Source organism: Hemicordylus capensis, chromosome 3 (genome assembly GCF_027244095.1).
Source record: "Hemicordylus capensis ecotype Gifberg chromosome 3, rHemCap1.1.pri, whole genome shotgun sequence".
NCBI lineage: Eukaryota > Metazoa > Chordata > Lepidosauria > Squamata > Cordylidae > Hemicordylus > Hemicordylus capensis.
This window is the reverse complement of record NC_069659.1, coordinates 216416415-216438741: the sequence shown is the minus strand read 5'-3', so window position 1 is coordinate 216438741 and position 22327 is coordinate 216416415. Positions and strand designations below refer to the sequence as shown.

Sequence of the window (22327 nt, the reverse complement as noted above, 5' to 3'; positions counted from 1 at the left end):
CCAACCTCTGCATTTGCGCAGGGGCGGGGTGGGGTGGGGGTGGCATGGAAAGGGTTAAGACCTGTGTATCCGCAAGTCAGGGGGTGGCCAGAAATGTCCTCGGGGGTTATTTCTGGCCACTACTTTAAGGAACAGAGCCATTTTGTGGCTCTTCTGAGAAGGAAAAAAAGTTTTTTTCCTGTGATTTTTCACAGTTTGGGGGGGGGCAATTTGTGGGAGCATTGCTGGGCACAAGGAGACTCCCACGGAACATGGTACAGTAATTACTTTAAGTTTTTTCACCACTTTCCCACTTTTTTTTAATCTTCTTAAAAATCCAGGAACGTAACCTCCTGTTTTCCATAGGCACAATTTCTCATTATTCACAGTTTCATTACCCATTGTATTAGGCAAGGAACGGAACCCCCATGAGTAACAAGGTATATATGTATGTTTATTTTACAAAACCTCTCTGTAGGTTTACTGAAAGTATGTTTCTGTCATCATCCCCATCCACTTTCCTTTTTGAGGAACATGTGGATCAGTTGTTTGAATGCTAGACTTTTGTGGGATTAAATCCTTCCACCTGATATTGAGGATGAGGCAGGATGGGGCCTGCACCTTTGCTCATTTTACTTTAGGGAGGATGAGCCTGGTCAGATCCAGCAGAGCAATTCTTACAGTCTTTTAAAACAAACAAACAAACAAACAAACAAACAACCCTCTTAACTATATTGCAAAAACGGAATTGCCATCTCACCTTTCATTATTACAATTCTTGTTCCCATTGGAAATTAAGAGACCTAGATATGTTGGAGCTGTTGAACCATTCTTGTTAGGAATCTGATAGTCTGTCCATTTCAGCAGTACCTGGGCCTTTAATGAACCATTCTGTGACTTCTGGAGTTGATGTGCAGCTGCAAAGTGTTGTGTGCAAGCTGCAATGCCCTCCCTGCCAGAGAGAGAGGGAGCACACAGCCCCTCCCAACTTAGCTAACAGAAGCTACCCCTGGTTTGGTTCTGAGGTCACGGAGCAATCAGGAGCGAGGAGGAGAAGAGACGTTACAATAACTGTAGTTTTATAAGTTTTATTAAGGCAAATTGTCACATCTAAGCAATTAAGCACGCAAGCAAAATCAATCAATTTGTTTTCCTCCCCAACATAGTGTATTGTCTTCAGCAACAGTTAAAAATCATTTCCCCTCACTAGAAATGAATAGCAGTAGAAAGCATTTTCTCTCTCACTAGCAGTGAACCGTGTGTGTGTGTGTGTGTGTGTGTGTGTGTGATATGTTGCTGCTGTTCCTTAGCTAAGACACAACATTAAACAGTTTCAGTTTTAAGCAAAGAGAGGGAGGGGAGAGAGAAGAGGGCAAAATCCAGGTGTGAGAAAGAGGAGGGGGGTGGGAAATGGAGGAGAAGGAAACACAGAGGAGGGAGGAGATGCTCATTCTGGCTTCAGGCCAGCAGTCCAGAGTGAACAGACTGACAGCAGAGAGAGAGAGAGAGAGAGAGAGAGAGAGAGAGAGAGAGAGAGAGAGAGAGAGAGAGGAGGGGCAGGGAAAGACGGACTGAAGCAGATACGCTGTCTTACTGACAGCTGTCAAGCTTAAGGAGAAAGAGAGACTTTTCCGGGAAGCAGAAGGGGAGGGAAAGGGATCCATAGGACAAGGGGGGATTGGGCTGGGATGTTAGTTTAGAAGATACTGGACTGAAGGCACATCTGCACTGCAGTATAATTACTGTGTCCGTAGGCTAGCATTGGTTTTAGGAATGAAGGTCTTGAGTGCGCAGGGAGGCTTCCACCTGTCCAGGTGGCCTTGCAGGGCAATCGAATATGCAGGAATGGAATTCCCTCTAATCTTAGAGACTGGGGCAATTCAAGCAATCTGCTAGACACACGTTAAGGGCTACATGCTACCCCTCCCAAGAGTGAGACCATGCCTCCCCTCCCCTCGTGTGAGGGTGTGCCCCTCTTTATACCTTCCTCCCGGCCTGTGATTCATATTTCATATCAAAACCAGTCATATCGTGTCCTGTGTCCCCAATCTGATATCAGCAACTTTGGTTCCCCTTCACGGACTTTCACCATACTTGGTCTAGGAGTCTACTGTTCTTGGGGTCCGTTTTCAGCACTTGTTTACTCACTCAGATGGGGCTGTTTCCCTTTTGGTGTTCTCAAAACATTCCTGTTTCTGTCCAGATTGACAGGTTTGTGGTTGTCTAGAAGGAGAGATGGTGCCCTTCAGTTCCAAGAAATATGTTAAGAGAAAGCATGCAAATAATTTCAGCAACTAATTGTGTGAATATGGTATACCCCTAAAATATGTAGGTACTGATATCTACTAGGGATGTGCAAAACGTTTTGAGCACAGAACGATCTGTGCCCGAAACAGCGAATTTCGGGTGATTCGGGGCCGAACCGAATCACCCACGAAAAGATCCGAGAAATTTCAGGCACGAGCCGAATCACCCGAATTTCGGGCCCAAAAATTCGGGTGATTCGGACCTCCATTTTTTGCCTTCTCTCCCCCACCCCCCGTTTTGAGCTATGACGTCTATTTGAATTTCGCGCCTTTTTGCATCCCATTGACTTCAATGCAAAAGGGTTGGATGTGACGTCTGCTTGAATTTCTGGTGCCAGGGGCAAAATAGTGGGGTGGGGTGGTAGTGCCTAATGAGTGGAGGTTACCACCCCAATTGCAGAGGGATTGGGCAAAGGGCTGATTTTTGGTGAATTTCTGAAGTTTTAGTGTTTTGGGGGCAGATAGGGGCATAACGTGGGATCTGTGCCGAACGGATGGGGTGGGGTGGTAGTGCCTAATGGGTGAAGGCTACCACCCCAAATGCAGAGTGATTGGGCAGAGGGATGATTTTTGGTGAATTTCTGAATTTTACGCGTCTTTAAGGTTTTCCCCGTGAAGGGTGTATCGCTTCATGTCGGGGGAAAATGGGTGTCCTAGAGTGGGGTGGGGTTGGTGGTAGTGCCAGGTTGGGGCAAGGAAGCTACCTGAATTTTTTCAAAGGATTTGGGCAGAGGGCTGATTTTTGGTTAATTGTTGAAGTTTTCGCATCTTTAAGGTTTTTCCTCATAATAAGTTATAATGGAGCTTTCATCAGCCCCATAAGTGCACTTAGGGGGTGCTGGGGTGGCCCAGAGCGAGTGGTGGTGTAGTGCACATAGGGTGCCAACCACCCCCATGGGTTGCTAACCCATGGGGTACAGGGTTCTGTTGTTTCTGAGGTTTTCTGAGTGTGGATTCTATGATAGCAAATGAAATTTTCAATGAGACACCATGAATCCACTCTAATTTGCTCTCATAGAATCCATACTCAGAAAACCTCTGAAACAACAGAACCCTGTACCCCATGGGTTAGAAACCCATGGGGGTGGTTGGAACCCTATGTGCACTACACCACCACTCTCTCTGGGCCACCCCAGCACCCTGCAAGTGCACTTATGGGGCTGATGAAAGCTCCATTATAACTTATGAGGAAAATCCTTGAAGACGCGTGAACTTCAACAATTCGCCAAAAATCAGCCCTCTGCCCAAATCCTTTGAAAAATTTCAGGTAGCTTCCTTGCCCCTACCCGGCACTACCACCAACCCCACCTGGCACTAGGACACCCCTTTCCCCCCGACATGAAGCAATACACCCTTCATGGGGGGAAACCTTAAAGATGTGTAAACTTCAGAAATTCACAAAAAATCAGCCCTTTGCCCAATCCCTCTGAAATTGGGGTGGTAACCTCCACCCATTAGGCACTACCACTCAACCCCACTCTTTTCACCAAGATCCCACGTTATGCCCCCTATCTGCCCCAAAGACACTAAAACTTCAAAAATTCACCAAAAATCAGCCCTTTGACCAATCCCCCTGAAATTTGGGTGGTAGCCTCCACCCATTGGGCACTACCACTCCCCCCACTATTTTGCCCCTTGGACCCACTTTTTGCCCTGAATTGATTCAGATTCAGACCCGAATAAATTCAGGTCTGAACCGAATCGGGGGGTGATTCGGGAGGGCCATATTTGGCCACAGAACAAAACGGGGGTGTTTCGGCTTGGGTCCGAGCTGAAACACCAAAAATCTGAATTGCACACCCCTAATATCTACATGTTGTTTCCTAAGACATTCTAAATATGATTACTCTTAGCAAGTTTCAAGCTGGTTCCCTTGATTACCCTTGGCATAGCACAATGCACAAACAAACTTCAAGGGGAGGGGCGAGTCTTCCCCTCTGGTCGGGCCTTGGCTATAAAATAAACAATTCCTTCAGTTACTTTGGCTCAGCAGAACCAAAGTTCACACTCCAGTTTCTTGCAAAACAGCCATCCCAGATACAGGCCTAAGCTCAGTCTTTTGGGCCCTCAATGCTTGTCCCAATCCCACCAGTGTGTTCACCATGTACTCTATGCTAACACAATCTTAGCTGCTACCAGAAAGCTTATTAAAAGAAATTTCACTACTCCTTTTTGTAAATCTGCATCCAACTAGTCCAAGAGTCACCAAATCAAACTGTAATCTTATACTAGTAATTTGAGAAATTACCTCAATTACTTGAGACCAAATGGATTGAATGTCATAACAACCCCACCATAAAAGTATCAAATCTGCATTGTCATCAATTCACTTCTAGCATTCAAATGTTAATGTGAAAAATCTTGTTTAGTCTCACCAGAGTTGTATTCCAGCAATAAATCACTTCGTATTGTGCATCTCCCGATGAAGAACACAGTGAAAATTGGCTCAGATCTCATTTACATCCGATCTCATCTGCTGTGCAAATTTCCATATCCCTGGTCAATAGATATTTATATGCCTTTTATTTAGGTTCTAATCAGTGTAGACAACATTCCTTTCATCCTAGTTCTGTTCTTCTTCCATTCTTCCCAAGGTACAAGATTACATAATAGCCCATGAGTGAAATTTATCTAAAGAAAATGCCAAACCTGGAAATATTAGAATCATGGTGAGATCCAAGTCTTGTGTTTCCAATCTGACCTTGTAGTGAGTGACAAAGCTGCCCTGTATCAATTTATGCATGTGGCTTGGGATTCTGATTTTCCACTTATTCCACTTCTAGGGGCAGTCTCTCATAGAATACCTCACATTGAGCCTTACAGTCCCCTGATCTTCACAACTAGCTTTGGAGGGACATAGGGAATTACAGCAGGAATTGTGGAGGAAGCCTCATTATTTGAGTCCTCTTGTGGTTGTTAGGGTCCAACAATTATCTTCTTACCACTAAGAAATATCTTCAAATTTACCTTCCCAGTTAAATTTATTGGCTGAAATAAAGACTAATCTGTGACCACAATAAACATACTACTACATAAAGACTAGCAAAGTGTATGTGCAGCAATGCTGAGTGTATTCTGCAGGGGAGGGACAATTTTTGTTGATCTCCCCTTTCCTCTGAAGCCAATTGTGACTCCCAAAAATATGTCTCCGAGGATCACACAGTTCCCAGGGACATATTTTCAGGCGTCACAGTTTACTTCAGAGGGAATATCACTGAAAATTACCTCTCCCCTGTGGCATGCATGCAGCATTAAGTGCGTGTACACTTCATTAGTCTGGATATCAGTCATCATATTTTATAACTGAAGCTAACTGTGAGATATCTAGACTTGACGTGTTCTTACATTGGTTGCAGCATTTCAATACATGACAATAATTGACACTTTTGACTAAGCAAGTCAATACCTATCTCTATTTACTCAAAGCAGAGCAGCATATGTGTCTGCGTGAGTATTAATCCTTGTTCAAGACAGTAAAGATTAATATGCACACACACACCTGGTCTTATTCTGAAAGAGAGAAAAACCTAGCCAGTGAAGTAGATAGAATGTCTTTGTAATGAGAAGAGGATAGGAAATGCTAGACTGTGCAGTATTTGCTTGCCCATATGAAATTATTCTACATTTTATGTCACATCTGAAACTCTCATAATTCACCAACAAAGGTGATTATCATGAACAGAAATAAGGGTATCATGGATATCTTATCTGTAGTGATGATGACAAAGCAGGACTATTCTAATTGACTCCACCACTCTAAATCTTCTGTAGTTTTCTGTATGATCACTCCACAGCAATTTAAATCCCCTGCTAACTTGGCAAAGAGGTACCTTTTAAATGTGGTGATTCTCTTTATTTAGCAGGGGGAAAGTAACTGGCCCTATCCATCCCCAGCACATTACCTCCAGTGACTGTTGCTGGTGTCTATCTTATGTTTCTTTTTAGATTGTGAGCCCTCTGGGGACAGGGATCCATCTTATTTATTTATTTATTTATTTATTTATTATTTTTCTGTGTAAACTGCCCTGAGCCATCTTTGGAAGGGTATAGAACTGTAGAAGGTATAGAAACTGAATGAATGAATGAATGAATGACTAGGGGTGTGCAATTCGGGTTTTTGGGTGATTCGGCTCGGACCCGAACCGAATCACCCCTGTTCTGTTTTGTGCCCGAATCTGGGTCACCCGAATCACCCTTGATTTGGTTCGGATTCAGATTTAATCTGAATCTGAATCTGAATCAATTCAGGGGGGTAAAAAGGGGCCCAGGGGCAAAATCTTGGGGTGGGGTGGTAGTGCCCAATGGGTAGAGTATCACCCCAATTTCAGGGGGATTGGGCAAAGTCCTGATTTTTGGTGAATTTTTGAAGTTCTAGTGACTTTGGGGCAGTTTGGGGGCATAGCATGGGATCTGGGCAAAAGCAATGGGGTGGAATAAAGTTTTTTCTGAGGTGTGAATTCTCATTCTATCATAGCAAATGAGATTTTTTTCAATTAAACAACTCTCATGACCCCACTTTCACTTTTTCACACCTCAATTACTATGAATAATATGAGGAAGTAATCAATTTAGCACACTTCACCTTATGAAGACAAACCTCATAAAAATAAATTCACCAAAATTCACCCCTCTGCCCAATCACTCTTAAATTGGGGATGGGTGGTAGCCTCCACCCATTAGGCACTATCTACCAGCCCACCCCACTCCTTTGGGGCAGATCCACTTTCTGCCCCCAATCTGCCCCAAAGACACCCAAACTTCAAATATTCCCCAAAAATCAGCACTCTGCCCAATCCCCCTGAAATTGGGGTGGTAGCCTCCACCCATTAGGCACTACCACCCACCCCACTCTTTTGGGGCAGATCCACTTTCTGTCCCCAAACTGCCCCAAAGTCACTAAAACTTCAAAAATTCTCAAAAAATCACTCCTTTGTCCAAATCCCCTGAAATTGGGGTGGTAGCCTCCACCCATTAGGCACTACCATCCCACCCCACTATTCTGCCCCAGGCCCCACTTTCTGCCCCAATCTGCCCCAATCTGCCCCAAAGACATGAAAATTTCAGAAATTTACCAAAAATCAGCTCTTTGCCCAATCCCCCTGAAATTGGGGTGGTAGCCTGCACCCATTAGGCACTACCACCCCACCCCACTCCTTTTGCCCAGATCCCATGCTATGCGCCCGAACTGCCCCAAAGTCACTAAAACTTCAAAAAATCTCCAAAAATCAACCATGAACTGAATCACCAGAATTTTTTGGGTCCGAAATTCAGGTGATTTGGCTCGTGCCTGAAAAATATCGGGAGACATCTGGGGTGATTTGGTTCAGCTCCAAATTACCAGAAATTGTTCATTTCGGGCACAGATCGTTCTGTGCCCGAAATTTTTTGCACATCCCTATGAATGACTAATGGGACAAATTTTAATGGGACAAAGATACCTAAGTATCTGAACTAATTAGCTGATTTGTATGGCTTTACCACTGAACTTTATCAAACATGTGAGGTTTATTTGTACCAGTGTTGGACATTTTATTATTGTACCTCTAATTCCTGGAATGAAGCAAAAATTATTTTAATACCAAAAGAGGGAAAGTTGACTATGGGCAAGTCTTATAGGTGAACATCCCTTCTAAACAGAGACAATGGGTGACTTCACATGACCTGCTGGAAGTCAGTAAGATGTTGGGAGAGGAAAGTGGTGCTTCCCACAGCACAAGCACTCTCATGCAGCATGTCATCTGAACCCGACCCAAATATAGTTGGCAATTGGCCAACCTGACTTTTTACTGATCTTGTCCTGCTAACTTTAGCCCTTGGTTATGAACCTCAGTTAGGCGTGTGCACGAAACTGGCTGACCCGATTTGGTTCGAGTCTGAACCAGACTTGAACCAGATCAGGACAGTTTGGTCTGGCACCCCCTTGAACCCCGCTGTTTGGTCCAGTCTGGGGGGTTCATGATTTTTTTAAAAAATAAATTTAATCACTTACCTCCTCTGGGGGACTTCCTCTAGGTGGCAGGGATGTGTGTCCATGGGGTTTCCTCCTCCCCACTCCAGTCTCCTTGCCACCCTAACCAGCCCAGGCCACACAGAGACCCATTGTGCAGGCGTGACAGCCTCCAAAATGGTCACCATGTCGAGGGGGAATGCCTGGACGGGCTAAAGAACTGGCCGAATGGTTAGTTATGGTGGCAAGGAGGCTGGCAGGGGAGGGGAACACCCTGCAGATCCCACCACCACTAGAGGAAGTCCCCCGGAGGGGGTAAGTGATTGGTTTTTTTAAATAAATAAATAAATCTTGAACCCCTGGTGGTGTTCGGTCCCAAGTCGGACTGAATAGGGGGTGGTTCAGTTTGGCCCCAAATAGTCGAACCTGTTTGTACATCCCTAACCTCAGTCGGTAAAAAATCAGGTTTACCATTTGCCATCCAGACTTGTGGGCGGGGTGGGGGTGGGTTAGACAACATAGTGCAAGGGGATGCACATGACACGGGAACCTCTGGCTTTATCTCCCACACTTTTTGTCTGACTTTTGGCGGATTGTGTGAAGCAGATCTATAAGAACTTGACTGCTTTTTAAGGTAATGGACTTAATAATGTAATAACTAATTATACTGATTAGGTTTAAGCTGATTTATGGAAGGCAGAGGTTTGGTCAGCAACAATAGGAAGTTTAGTAAAAATAATAAAGGAATTACTTGTATTCCAGTGTTACTATTTTTTTCAATGTGATCAATGCTTTTGACCATGTAGAATTATCTAATAAGATAATTAAGATAAGAATTAACCTTATCTATTTAAATCAATGGAGGAATTCAATCTAGGCAGCAATTTCACAAGCTGAATGCAAATCTTTAAAAGAAGGTTGGACACTTTTCCTTGTTCTGAATTAGGAAGGACTCAGTTTTATTTATTATTTATGCATGTATATTTATTTATAGCAACCACACATTCAAACCCCAGATTGACCTACATATAGATACTTTACCTTCCTGGCCTACGGTCTCCACCTATGAGGTGGAACAATTAATTATGCAGCTGAAGGTTGGAAAAGCACCCGGGAACGATTACATCCCTCCAGAACTATTAAAGACGCATATAGACTGGTGGGCCCCAGCACTAGCTCTCTTGTTCACCTATATAGATCAAACTGCACAACTCCCTCAGGAGTGGAGCTCAGCTATGGTGGTCCCGATCTATAAAAGAGGCAATAGGGAGGATCCCTTTAACTACAGGCCAATTAGCCTTTTGAGTATACTGTAATAGGTAAATTGTACGCCAAACATCTGTGTGTAAAACTTTGCTCTTGGATGGAGCAGGAGCATATAATCCACGAAGAGCAAGCAGGTTTTAGACCTAATAGATCGGTTATGGACCATTGCTTAATTCTACAACAACTTGTGGACAAACAAGTTAGGGTCCATAAAAAACCCCTGTTTGCCGCTTTTGTGGACCTTAAAATGGCCTTTGACTCAATTTCAAGGAGTTTACTATGGACCAAATTGGCTAGTACATCTATAGATCAAAGGCTTCTATTATTGCTCATTAAACTCCATGAGAACTCCTCTTTAAGAGTATGTTTAGACACTGCCGGCAATTTCACCAATCCAATTCCAACTGAGAAAGGTGTGCGGCAAGGGTGTGTGTTGGCCCCTTATTTATTTAATCTTTATATCAACAACCTGATTAAACGGCTGCAAAATGTTGATATCCACGCACCTAAATTAGCCAACAAAAAGATCCCAATCCTGATGTATGTGGATGACACAGTCATTTTATCTCAAACCAGGGTTGGGCTCAAAAGAGCTTTAGATGTTCTATCATCATATTGCCAAGAGAAACACTTGAAGATCAACCATAACAAATCTAAAATTATGTGCTTTAAAAATAATCCAAGGAAATTTACATGGACCTTGGATGGGCAGAAATTAGAACAGGTCAATCAAATAAAATATCTTGGGGTGGTTTTTCAGCAAAACGCTGGGAAAGCGGCACACATGAGAATGGTAGCTGACTCAGCAAAATGCAGTGTGGTGGCAATTAACAGATTTTTCAGAACGCAGGGAGCAGGTTTCATTCCTGCAGCTTTAAAACTGTATTCAGCAAAGGTTATCCCTCAGCTCTTATACAGGATCCAACTGGGACCTTATGCGAACTTTGACATGCTAGAAAGAATTCAATCCGGCTTTTTGAGAGCTATCTTTGGGACTACAAGTTGCACCTCAAATGTAACACTGCGCATGGAGGCCGGCCTCATAAAGATCGAATCTCGTGCCTGGCTTTTAATCATTTATTTTTGGTTGAGAGTCCACCTATGTCCGTTGGGCCTAATTCCTCAGTTTTTATTGTTAATTCCACAACCGCAGTGGTGCACTGTAGTTAGTAAAAAGCTTGCTGCTCTAGGAATAGACCCTGAACAATTGCTGGAGTTAGACTTGGCAAATGCTAAAAGAATAGTAAAACAGTATTTGACAGATATTGAATTGCAAAATAACCGGGCCTCTTTAACAGAATTCTCTAAAGGAGTAAGAACTAGATGGGATCTTTCACCAGCAAACTATTTATCCCATATTACACTCAGCAAATTCTGGTGGGCATTTACAAGGGCAAGAACAAATTCTTTTCCCTCTGCATTATTAGTCGGGAGATACAATGGTGTTCCCCTGGAAGAACGCTACTGTAGATGTGGCAGTGGGGAAATAGAATCCATTGAGCATATTCTATTATCCTGTAAAATACATAGGCAATCAAGGGAGCACTTAATTTTACCTCTGGTCTGTAAACAGCCAGATCAATCTGCTGAACAACTTGTTAAATTTCTACTCTCTGATGAGGATGTTTTAAATTTTAACTCTGTAGCCAAATTTTGTTACATTGCTCTTAAGATGTATAATGAGAACCTATAGAGTTTCTTATAAATTTGTTTTGCCTTTTGCATGTATGGATTGTTTGGTCTAAGACCGTAAATAAAACTTGACTTGACTTGACTATATTTATTTATTCATTACATTTCTATACCGCCCTCTCCATCCAAAGGCTCTGGGTGGTGTACACCAATCAAAAACAACAAACAAATAACCACTTAACTATCTACTTGAAACGATATAAAAACAAGTTTTAAAATAGTTTAAAACCAGTTAAAAAACATTTAAGAACAATTAAAAAATCTTGGAAGGCCAGGTCAAACAATTAAAGGCCAACAATGAGCCCAAACTTACAAATTGCTGCTGGGAGTGCATTCCACAGCCCTGGAGCAGCTGCAGAGAAAGCCCGGTTCCGAGTCACCAGCAGACGTACTGATGGTAACTGGAGATATACCTCTCCAGAAGACCTCAACGTGCAGTGGGGATCATATAGAAGAAGGCACTCTCTAAGGTAATCCTGACCTAAGCCGTTCAGGGCTTTAAAGTTAATAAGCAGCACTTTATATTTGTCCAGAAACATAACAGCAGCCAGTGCAATTGTTTTTAAAAAGGCATAATATGGTATTTCTGAGTAACTCCAGAGACCAGTGGCTTCCGCATTTTGAACTAACTGAAGTTGCTGAACTATGTACAAAGGCAGCCCCATGAAGAGTGCATTGCAATAGTCAATAGACATTTCAGAGATATTCACAAAACTGGTTTTCCTGACTCAGTTCGAATCCAAGCTGGATTTGAACTGGGCTGGACTGGTTGGGTCCCCACCCCCCACCCCGGACTGGGACACATTTGATTCAAATTCAAACCAGTTCAGGCCCGGTTTGGAGACACACCAGCAAAGGGGAATCTGGCGAGGATTCTCCTTTTACTGACTTCTAAAAATGTTTTTTAAAGCAGTAAAAATTATTGGAAGCTACTCATTAAGTGGGCTGGCAGCACCGGCAGTGGTGGTGGCTCCCTGACTCCTGCCAGCCTCCCCTCAACCCTGGGTCCATGGTCAGCTTGGGCTCAGTTCTGGCTGTGTGACCCAAGACATGCAAATGGACAACGTCCATGCATGGAGGTCAAATAAATAGCCTCCACACATGCACAGAGGCACAAAATGGGCTGAAGGAGGCCCAAACTGGTCCCAAATCAGGCCTGAGCCAGCCCTGGACACAGGGAGAGGCTGGCGGGGGTTGGAGGAGCCACCACCACCCTCCTTGCAGCTACTGCAGCTGGCACCACTGTCGCTGGCACACTGAGTCATTTCTGATAATTTTCATTGCATTTTAAAACACTGTTAGAAGCCCCCCACTCTCTCTTCCTCTTTACCCCTTTACAGGGGAATCCTCACCAGATTCTCCATTGCTGGTAGGGCTCCAACCTGGGCCTAAACCAGCCCAATCATTTTGGTTCAGACCTGAATGGAACCAGACCCATTTCGGTTCAAGGCTGAGTCACACAAACTGAACTTTTGCACATCCCTACTTGATTTCCCTTTCATTGTTCCTCTATTATTCCATGGGTTCATTCTGCCCCAAGTTCTGTTCCACCTTCTTTTTCTAAATGAGACTTTCCCCCTATGTAAATCTTAATGTTTACTTGACGCCCTCCTCTTCAAGATTTAGGGTAGGTTCTCACAACCCACATGAGCTTGTCTGACAGGGAACTGAGAGATTTGCATGCTGTGCACACTCCCGATTTCTGATCATAATCACTGGGAAATTTTTATCAATGGGTATTGATAAAATATGGTATTGATCACACCAACTCAATATTTAACTGAGGCTGGTAATATGGTATTGATCTTCGATTACTGATTCTGGTTAAATGTCAGGTTGGTGTAGTACCAACCTGACTTCAGTGAACATCTCCATGCATGCCGCACCAATCCCCCAGTTCTTGGACAGGCAGCCTTGTGTGGGTTGTAAGAACCCACCACAGATCAAGAACAACATCTCTGTATGACCATAATCAACAGATATCATATTCTGTGCGTTGACAATAGTTTCTTTTCACAACTATTAAACTTAGCATACCATCAGTTAATATATCAATTTATATACTAGTTAGCTCAAATCATCAAATAAATCAAAGAACAATTTAAATTATTAGGTAAATCATTAGTTAAATCATCATTTAATTCACCATTTGGTTCCCACAAAATTCAACAATTAAATAATCCATTAGTTAATTTCTTAAATCTTCTAATAAAACAGCAGTTAAAATATTATAGAACGTACTATTGAGTTCACTTAAAAAACCAAACCAAACCAAGAACAAGCTACCAGCACATTCATATGTCTTTGTCTTTCATCAAAATTACTATTATTATCTTAGTAACAGCAGCTGTGTTGTGAATTCCAAGCCATTGATGAGACACAGTTCGGCCATAATTCCAGGCCTCAGCCATGCTCCTCACCAAAGTGACTCACCAAAGGGACAAGGCCCTCTGGTTATGTCCTTCTGGTCACACAACACACACACACACCTACTGGTGCTGAAACAAGTTGCCCAGCACTAATCTTTTCTAGTTGGTTCTCCACAGAAACAAGGACATGGGGAAATGGTACATCCACATATGAAGAGATACAGCCTACCTTCTGTGGTGAGTGCAGAGGAACTTGGTATCCTACAGGAGGGTGGAAATCAATAGCAATGGGCTCTTTCTCCCCACTTCCAGCTTTGTCTCCTAACATGTTCTTAAGTTTCTACTTCAGCTTTCCCCCCAAGAATAAAGATATCTCTTTAGATACCTTTTACTTAAAGCCCGAAGCTCCAATCCACAGAACCACATCTCACTGCAGGAATATCTTAATCATCAAAAATAAATGCAGCAGGTAGCAGAACGCTAACTGTGAAAAATTGTTAATTGATTTCATATGAACCAGCCTTAAGCCGACTACTTAAATGGCTGCTGAAAGAAACTATAAAGGTAGATCTTTTTGTTGCTTTGGAATTTGTAATATTTCTGACAAATGAAATATCCTATATGTCTGTAATATTGCCTTCAACCTAGGCTTCCTTAACTGAGAGATGTCTAAGAAATAGATAGGACTGCTTGCCAGGCTGATATTCTCTAATTGTAATCTCCTTTATGAAGATAAATCTTCTCAGCAGTATATGGCTGTGAATTGCAGCTAATACTGTAGCTGCTGTAACCTGTTGGAGGACTGATGAGCAAATGCAATGTGGAGAAAGGGTATTCAAACAACAACAACAACAACAACAGAGGAGAGCTGGTCTTGTGGTAGCAAGCATGACTTGTCCCCATAGCTAAGCAGGGTCTGCCCTGGTTGCATATGAATGGGAGACTTGATGTGTGAGCACTGTAAGATATTCCCCTGAGGGGATGGAGCCACCGCTCTGGGAAGAGCAGAAGGTTTCAAGTTCCCTCCTTGGCTTCTCCAAGATAGGGCTGAGAGAGACCCAATCTACTATCCCAGCAGTCTTCAAGCTAACAGGTAGAGCCTTATAACACATGTTTAAAAGGTGTACCCCTCATGGTTTTTTAAAGGTGTGTACCTAAACATGCAATCTGTGAATGCAATAAACAGGGGCTGCAGATGAGAACATAGTTATTTGTTTTGGAAGAGTGTGGGAACTGAGTTTTCACATGCTTTAATCCAGTCTCAAATTTGGGGGAAACAGAATTTACAGTGGGAGCCAGAAACAGAAGTCTGAAAATAGGAGAGCAACAATAACAAATATTTATATATCGCTTTTAAATAAAAGTTTCCAAAGTGTTTTACATAGAGAAATGATGAATAAATGAACAAGGTGGATCCCTGTCCAAAGGGCTCACAATCTGAAGAGGGGGAGAAAAAAAAAAAGACACCAGCAACAGTCACTAGAGGTACTGTGCTAAGGGATGAATAGGGCTAGTTGCTCTCCCCCTGCTAAGTAAAAAGAATCACCATGTTCAAAAGGTGCTTCGCTCTTTGCCCAGTTAGTAGACATGTCTCATATGGAGAAGCCACACATGAGACAGATTGGAGGCATGTGGGAATTTCAAGCTGACCCACCTGTTTTAACAATCTTTAGACTGTGGGAGCTGGACCATTTAAGTGGCAGCCAGCCAACACTATCTCTATGCCTGCAGAATTTACGTACTAGACATTTTGTAAACCTCTACCATGTCCCATTCTCTAATTGTTAATTTTTTAAAAGCTTTGACTTCTTAGGATGCTCCACCTCTTGCCTTTTATTTCAGTTTCCCTTTTCTGTTCTTTTCAGTTTCCCTTTTCTGTACTAGGAATATGCACCCTAAACCTAGTATTTTCATTTTAGTTTGGATTTTTATTTTCGGTTTCACATTTTCTTTATTCATTGTTCTGAATGAAAATGCTCTCAGATGCAGCCTTTCTCATACCAGATGGTGACTGCTAACTCTTCAATGGTTCCTATTATTTAGAAAAATGTCTGGCAAGCAGCATATGGACTGAACCCAGAGACACCTATTGCTAACAGCCGGTAGAAGGCAGAGGACAATCATCCAATTTCTTAAGACCGCCCAGAGACATAAGTTTTGGATGGTATAAAAATATGTTAAATAAATGAATAAAATAATAAAAATTATAGTGAAAAACCATACCACCCCACTGCCACCCACCTGAGAAGAAGTGAAACTTGCATTTAAGAGGATGGGAGCATAGGAAGGAACATTAAGAAGTCTGATCTAGGATGTAAAGATCACTTTTGCAATATAAGCAGCCAGCAGTGTATGGGCATGGAGGCTACTGACTCTTTTCTTCATCAGCATGAAACTATCATGGCACAAGACCACAATGGCCAGGCAAGCAGATTCAGCCTGTGGCCACAAAGGCCAGCCTCTCTCCTTAGGCAAGCACCATGAGTCTGAGGTCACAATGGCTAGTCTGGCTCCTTCAGACAAACAACAACATAAGGTCACAGTGACTGGTCTCTCTCCCTCAAACAGGCAGCAGCAGCGTGAATTATAATGTCCAGGCTCTCTCCTTCAAGCAGGCAGCATCAGCAGGTGCTCACAATGGCCAGTCTTTCCTTCTCACTCCCTCAGTGAAGCTGGCAGGAGCAGGAGTGTGCAAGCACAGTTGCTCTTTTTCATATTGAAGTGGACAGCAGTGTGTGAGCACAAGGGTCACCAGTATCTCTTCACTAGTCACTGAAATGAATAGCAGTGTTGGGACACAGAAGCAGCAGGCAAGGATGAGACTTGACAGGTAAGCACCCTACCTATCACAGGGCAGCTACTTACAGCGTGAACCCAGGGGGAACCTGGCACCAAAAGAGGCAGAAAGCAGTAGCAAGCATGGGAGTGTCAGCACTGTCCCAGATATAATACGGCAACAACTTGTAGAATGTCCTAGACCAGGACAGGTTGGGAAAAAGACTGCAAGCTGCAGGTAGGCAGAAGAACAGGCTCCATCCTTACAACCAGTGGTGAGTTAAGGGAGAGGCGGAGTGGGCATTTGCATATGCTGGCAAAATTTGAGGAGTGGCAAATTTTCCCTCTCCTCAAATTTTGCCACCCCTCTCTGGGGGCAGCGGTGGCTGCAGTGAGGGGGCAAGTGAAGAGAAAGTCCCCCTGCCCTTTTACCTTTTAAAAAAAACCAAAAACACACCACTGCACGGTAACTGTGAGGAGGGAGGACAAGGGTAAAGCTTTTAAAGACTTGGCTTTTTACCCAGGCTTTTACATAATAATTTTTTACTGCTGTTCTTGTGTGTTTTTTATCTGCTGTCTTGTTTTTATGTATGTTTTTAGCTTGATGTTTTTACTGCTTTTATTGTATGCTTTAATTTTTGTAAACCGCCTTGGGGTTTTCTTTTAACGAAAGGCGGTATAAAAATGTAAAAATAAAATAAAAAAAGTTTCCCGTTTTGCCCTGTAAAGAATGATGCTGCAGGAGGGAGGGAGGGGCACGGTGGTGGTGGCTGCAGGGAGGGAGGGTGGGTGAGGAGTGAGAATGAGAGAGTTCTTGTTGTTGTTGTTGTTGTTGTTGCTGTTGTTAACAATTTATTATTATTATTTCTTGTTTGCACAGTCAGACAGGTGTTATTGACTGGTTTGTTTTATCCAGACATCAAGTCCTTCCCAAGGACCTGGCATGGCTGAATTTAATTATCAATGTTGTTGCTGTTGTTATAGATATCGTCGCAGAATATAGGCTGTTCCCAGTAAAGCTGCTTTTTGTAATTGGCTGATGGTGATTTCTGTGGCCCCTATGGTGTTGAGGTGCTCTTCAAGGTCTTTTGGAACTGCACCCAGGGCGCCAATGACCACTGGGATTATTTTGGTCTTTTTCTGCCACAGCCTTTCAATTTCAATTGGTAATGTTTGTATTTTGTGATTTTTTCTATTTCTTTTTCTTCTATTCTGCTATCCCCTGGTATTGCTATGTCGATTTTCTTTCTTCTCAGCTACAGTTATATCTGGTGTATTGTGTGGCAGATGTTTGTATGTTTGTAGTCGCAAGTCCCATAATATTTTTGCATCCTCATTTCCTGCAACTTTTTCAATTTTATGGTCCCACCAATGTTTGGCTACAGGTAGCTTGTATTTTTTGCAGATGTTCCAGTGTATCATCCCTGCTACCTTGACATGCCTTTGTTTGTAGTCAGTCTGTGCGATTTTTTATAACAGCTGATTAGGTGGTCCACGGTTTCATCTGCTTCTTTACAAAGGTAGCACTTGCTGTTTGTTGTTGATTTTTTTTACTTTTGCTCTTATTGCATTTGTTCTTAGTGCCTGTTCTTGTGCAGCCAGTATTAAACCCTCTGTTTCTTTCTTCAAGTTGCCATTCTTAAGCCATTGCCAGGTCTTGGTGATGTCTGATTTTCCACTTATATTGTGCAAATATTGACCATGCAGGGGCTTATTTTTCTATTGTTCTGCTCGGTTCTTGACTTGTTCTTTCTTGTAGGCCTGTTTTGTTTCATTGGTGTTGAATAGTTTCGCATTGTTGACCATTTGAAGTGCATCTTCTTCATTGTCCCTTATATATTCTTCAAGACCTCTTTTCTGCTCCTCTACTGTTTGATGGACTTGCAGCATTACTTTTCCACCTGAGCTGCGAGGGAGGTATAGCCCATCTACATCACTGCGGGGGTGCAGAGCATGATTGATGGTCATTATTTTCCTCGTCTTATGATCTAGCATCTCTAGCTCTGCCTGGGTCCAGTCTATTATTCCTGCAGTGTATCTGATAACAGGTATAGCCCAGGTGTTTATGGCATGTATGGTGTTCCCACCATTGAGTTTGGACGTTAGGATTTTTCTAACTCTCCTGATGTATTCACTTCCAATTTTTCTTTTAACTTCAGCATGTGCAATGTTATCAGCCTGGAGTATGCCCAAGTATTTTTAATGTTCTTTCTCTTCCAGGTTCTTGATGTTGCTCCCATTTGGTAGTTCTATTCCTTCTGTTCATTATTAATGCAGCACACTTGTCTAGTCCTAACTCCATTGCTGCTGCTGCTATTATTATTATTATTATTATTTCTTGTTTACACAGTCAGACAGGTGTTATTGACTGGTTTGTTTTATCCAGACATCGAGTCCTTCCCAAGGACCTGGGATGGCTGAATTTTATTGTCAGTTGTTATAGATATCGTCGCAGAATATAGGCTGTTCCCAGTAAAGCTGCTTTTTGTAATTGGCTGATGGTGATTTCTGTGGCTCCTATGGTGTTGATGTGCTCTTCACGGTCTTTTGGAACTGCACCCACGGCACCAATTACCACTGGGATTATTTTGGTCCTTTTCTGCCACAGCCTTTCAATTTCAATTTGTAGATCTTTGTATTTCATCCTTCTATGCTTTGGTAGAAACGTCTCTGATTCGACTGGAATTGGAGATTCTGCCTGTGTTGTGTAGTTCTGGCTTCATATCTGCTAATCTTCTTTGACACTGCTGTTATGTGCTGCTTTATTATTTCCAGGACTTCTCTAATTTTCCTTGAATATAGGTGGTATTTTTATTATTTCTTGTGTACACCGTCAGACAGGTGTTATTGACTGGTTTGTTTTATCCAGACATCGAGTCATTCCCAAGGACCTGGGATGGCTGGATTTTATTGTCAGTTGTTATAGATATCGACGCAGAATATAGGCTGTTCCCAGCAAAGATCTTTGTATTTGGTGATTTTTTCTATTTCCTTTTCTTCTATTCTGCTACTGTATCTCCTGGTATTGCTATGTTGATTATTTTCACTTGTTTTTCTTTCTTCTCAACTACTTTATTATTATTATTATTATTACTACATTTCTATACTGCCCCATCCAAAGGTTCTGGGCGTAAAATACAAGAACAAACACCACTTAAAATAAACAGGTTAAAACAATATAAAAACAAATTTTAAACAGTTCAGAGCAATTTAAAAATACTTAAAAACAATTTAAAATCCTTGGAAGGTCATGCCAAACAAGTAAGAATGTAGGGCTCTCTTAAAGTCCAACAATGAGCCAAAATTACAGATATCTGCTGGGAGCACATTTCACAGGTCAGGAGCAGCTACAGAGAAGGTCCAGGTCTGAGTCGCCACCAGACGTGCCGGTGGTAACTGGAGATGGACCTCTCTGGGTCTTCTCAACATGCGATGGGGATTATGCAGAAGAAGGCACTCTCTAAGATAATCCGGACCTAAGCCATTTAGGGCTTTAAAGGCGAAAAACAGCACTTTGTACTTTGCCTGCAAACATATTAGCAGCCAATGCAACTGTTTAAGAACAAGCATAATATGGTCTCTCTGGGTTATCCCAGAGACCAGTCTGGCTGCCACCAGACTAACGGAGTTTCCAAACTACATACAAAGGCAGCCCCACGTAGAGCGCATTGCAATAGTCAAGCAAGAGGTTACCATCAGAGGTAGCACTGTTTTGAGATCATTCTCTTCAAGGAATGGGTGCAGCTGTTGGATCAGCTGAAGCTGATAGAAAGCGCTCCTGGCCATAGCCTGCACCTGGGATACCAGGGTGAGGCCTGGATCCAAAAGCACTCCCAAGCTATATACTTGTTCCTTCTGGGGGAATGTAACCCTACCCAGCAGAGGAAGATCCAACTCATCTCTTTTACCTTTGAAAAGGCTGCTGTGTGGCAGAATGGGGGTGGGGGCAGAGAAAAACTTTCCCCTTGTTCCCCCTCCCCCCAGTTACTGCTACTGCTGCTGTTGCTGTGCAGAGGCGTTTAAAAAACAAACAAACAGGTAAAAGGATGGGTTACAGCCAAGAGAGAGATCCTCAGTGCATACCGTATGTGTAAGTTAATTGTTGCCCTGGTATGCCTAACTTGAGGTTGTCTTCTGAACCTACGAGACAAATGCACAAGGGGCCATTCATACATAATAGGTGAACAAGAGCTATCTGCCCTTTGAACCGTTTAAAACTATGGATGTATTTTCTGAACTTCAGATGAGCAAAAAAAACAAAGAAAGCCTTTCCCAAGGATGTCATTCCAGCATGAAACATAAATCAAATCTTGCCTTTATTTACTTAAGCCTGTTTGCTGAGGTAGAATTTAATAGTTTTTGAGTGACAGAGAGCATTACTGTCTACCACCAGTGAAATCTATCTGATCAAGATCCGAGAGCAGACAGTTCTTCATTTATAACCTGTTGTTTCCATGTTGCTTATTTTAAAGCTTTGAACATACCGATATGCTTCAGACAACATTGATCATCCAGTTCATATTTCAGCACTGCCCCAAGTTGAATTATCTGTGGAGGGGATAGATTTGCATTGCTTTCCATCACACTTTAGCCCTCTTCGGATGTTATGAGCGCTTCAGGAAGTCACAGTTACAGCGGGGAAAAGCGGGGAAGAAGTCTCACTGCTCCACTGTCAATCATCCCCTTGCACTGACTATCATGGTTACAGCACTGTTCATCTGAAGGGGGTACCTCCGTAAGCATGATCATGACAAATCCATGAGCTGCAAACTAGATCGACCAGGTTTCAGCTTACTGATTTTGCTGTGATCATGCTTACGGTGCTGCTTCAGACAAATGGCACTGTAACTGTGATCATTGGTACAAAGGTGGGGATTGACAATGGGGTGGTGAGTAGGAGTGTGCACAGAACTGGCACGGGTGGTTTGTTTCAAATCTGAATCGAATTCAAACCGAACTGCCCGGTCCATGAGCCGGTTTGGTTCAAGCTCTCAAACAAGGATGAACCAATTTGACCCAGTTTGAATGCCTTGCTTGTAAGTGGGAATCAGATAAGGATTCCCCTTCACAAGCAAAGGGGTATTGCCTATCTAAAAATGGGTTCAGGAGGGCGGGTGAGAGGGCACGTTACCGACTCTCATGGCAGTGGCTGTGGCAGTGGCTTCCTGGCGGCAGTGGAAGTGGCTCTGTGACAGTGGCAGCAATGGCCCCTCTTGGACCCATTAGAACTTCCCCCCAACACCACAGGCCAGCAGGTGGGTCAGTTCTGGCCTCCACGCATGTGGCTTGGCCTGGTAAGGATTCCCCTTTACAGGCAAAGGGGGATTGCCTATCAAAAATGGGTTTGGGTGTGGGCGAGAGGGCACCTTACTGGCTCTTGTGGTGGTGCCTGTGGTGGTTGGCAGGTGGCACGGTTCTGGCATCTGCATATGTGCAGAGGTCACGCAAATGGCCTCTGTGTATGTGCAGAGGTAGGAATCAGGCTGTCCGCCAGTCTGCAGTGCAGGAGAGGAGTGCCAGCTGGGCTGAGAGGGGCTGCTAACACCATGGAGCCACTGCCACTGGGGAACCACTGCCACAGCTGCCACAGTGAGAGCCGGTAAGGTGTCTTCTCGCCTGCCAATGCCCTTAGCTTGTAAAAGGGGATCCTTATCAGATTCCCCTTTACAAGCAAGGCAATTGAGCCGGTTGAACCGGGCCAAACTGGTTCAATCCAAACTGGGCCTGGTTTGGTTTCAACTCTGATCGGCCCCCTCTTTTTGGGGGGGGGGGTCTGGTTTGAGATCAAACCGGTCGAAGCAAAGCCACACACCTCTAGAGGCAGAACTTCCTCCCTGCATTTGCCCACTGTGACCATGAGTGCCTGGGGCGCTCATAATGTCTGAAGAGGGCTTATGTCTTCCATTGTGAACTGGGACCTCTTCATGAATGGACAGAGGCACAAGTCACGTGATTCTTCTTCACCTTTTGAGGTGGAGAATGCAATCACGCAT

General features: G+C 43.3%; 1 long non-coding RNA gene across 2 annotated transcripts in view; it reads right to left on the bottom strand.

Moving 5' to 3' along the window:
• Window positions 1-1096: 1096 nt before the first annotated feature.
• Window positions 1097-22327, bottom strand: part of LOC128349068 (uncharacterized) — a 57228-nt gene continuing 35997 nt past the window's right edge. For both annotated transcript variants that reach the window (XR_008318534.1, XR_008318533.1), the window contains 2 exons: window positions 4661-4781; window positions 1097-2202 (listed from right to left, as the gene is read on the bottom strand). This is a non-coding gene — a long non-coding RNA (uncharacterized LOC128349068). The remainder of the gene's footprint in view (window positions 2203-4660; window positions 4782-22327) is intronic.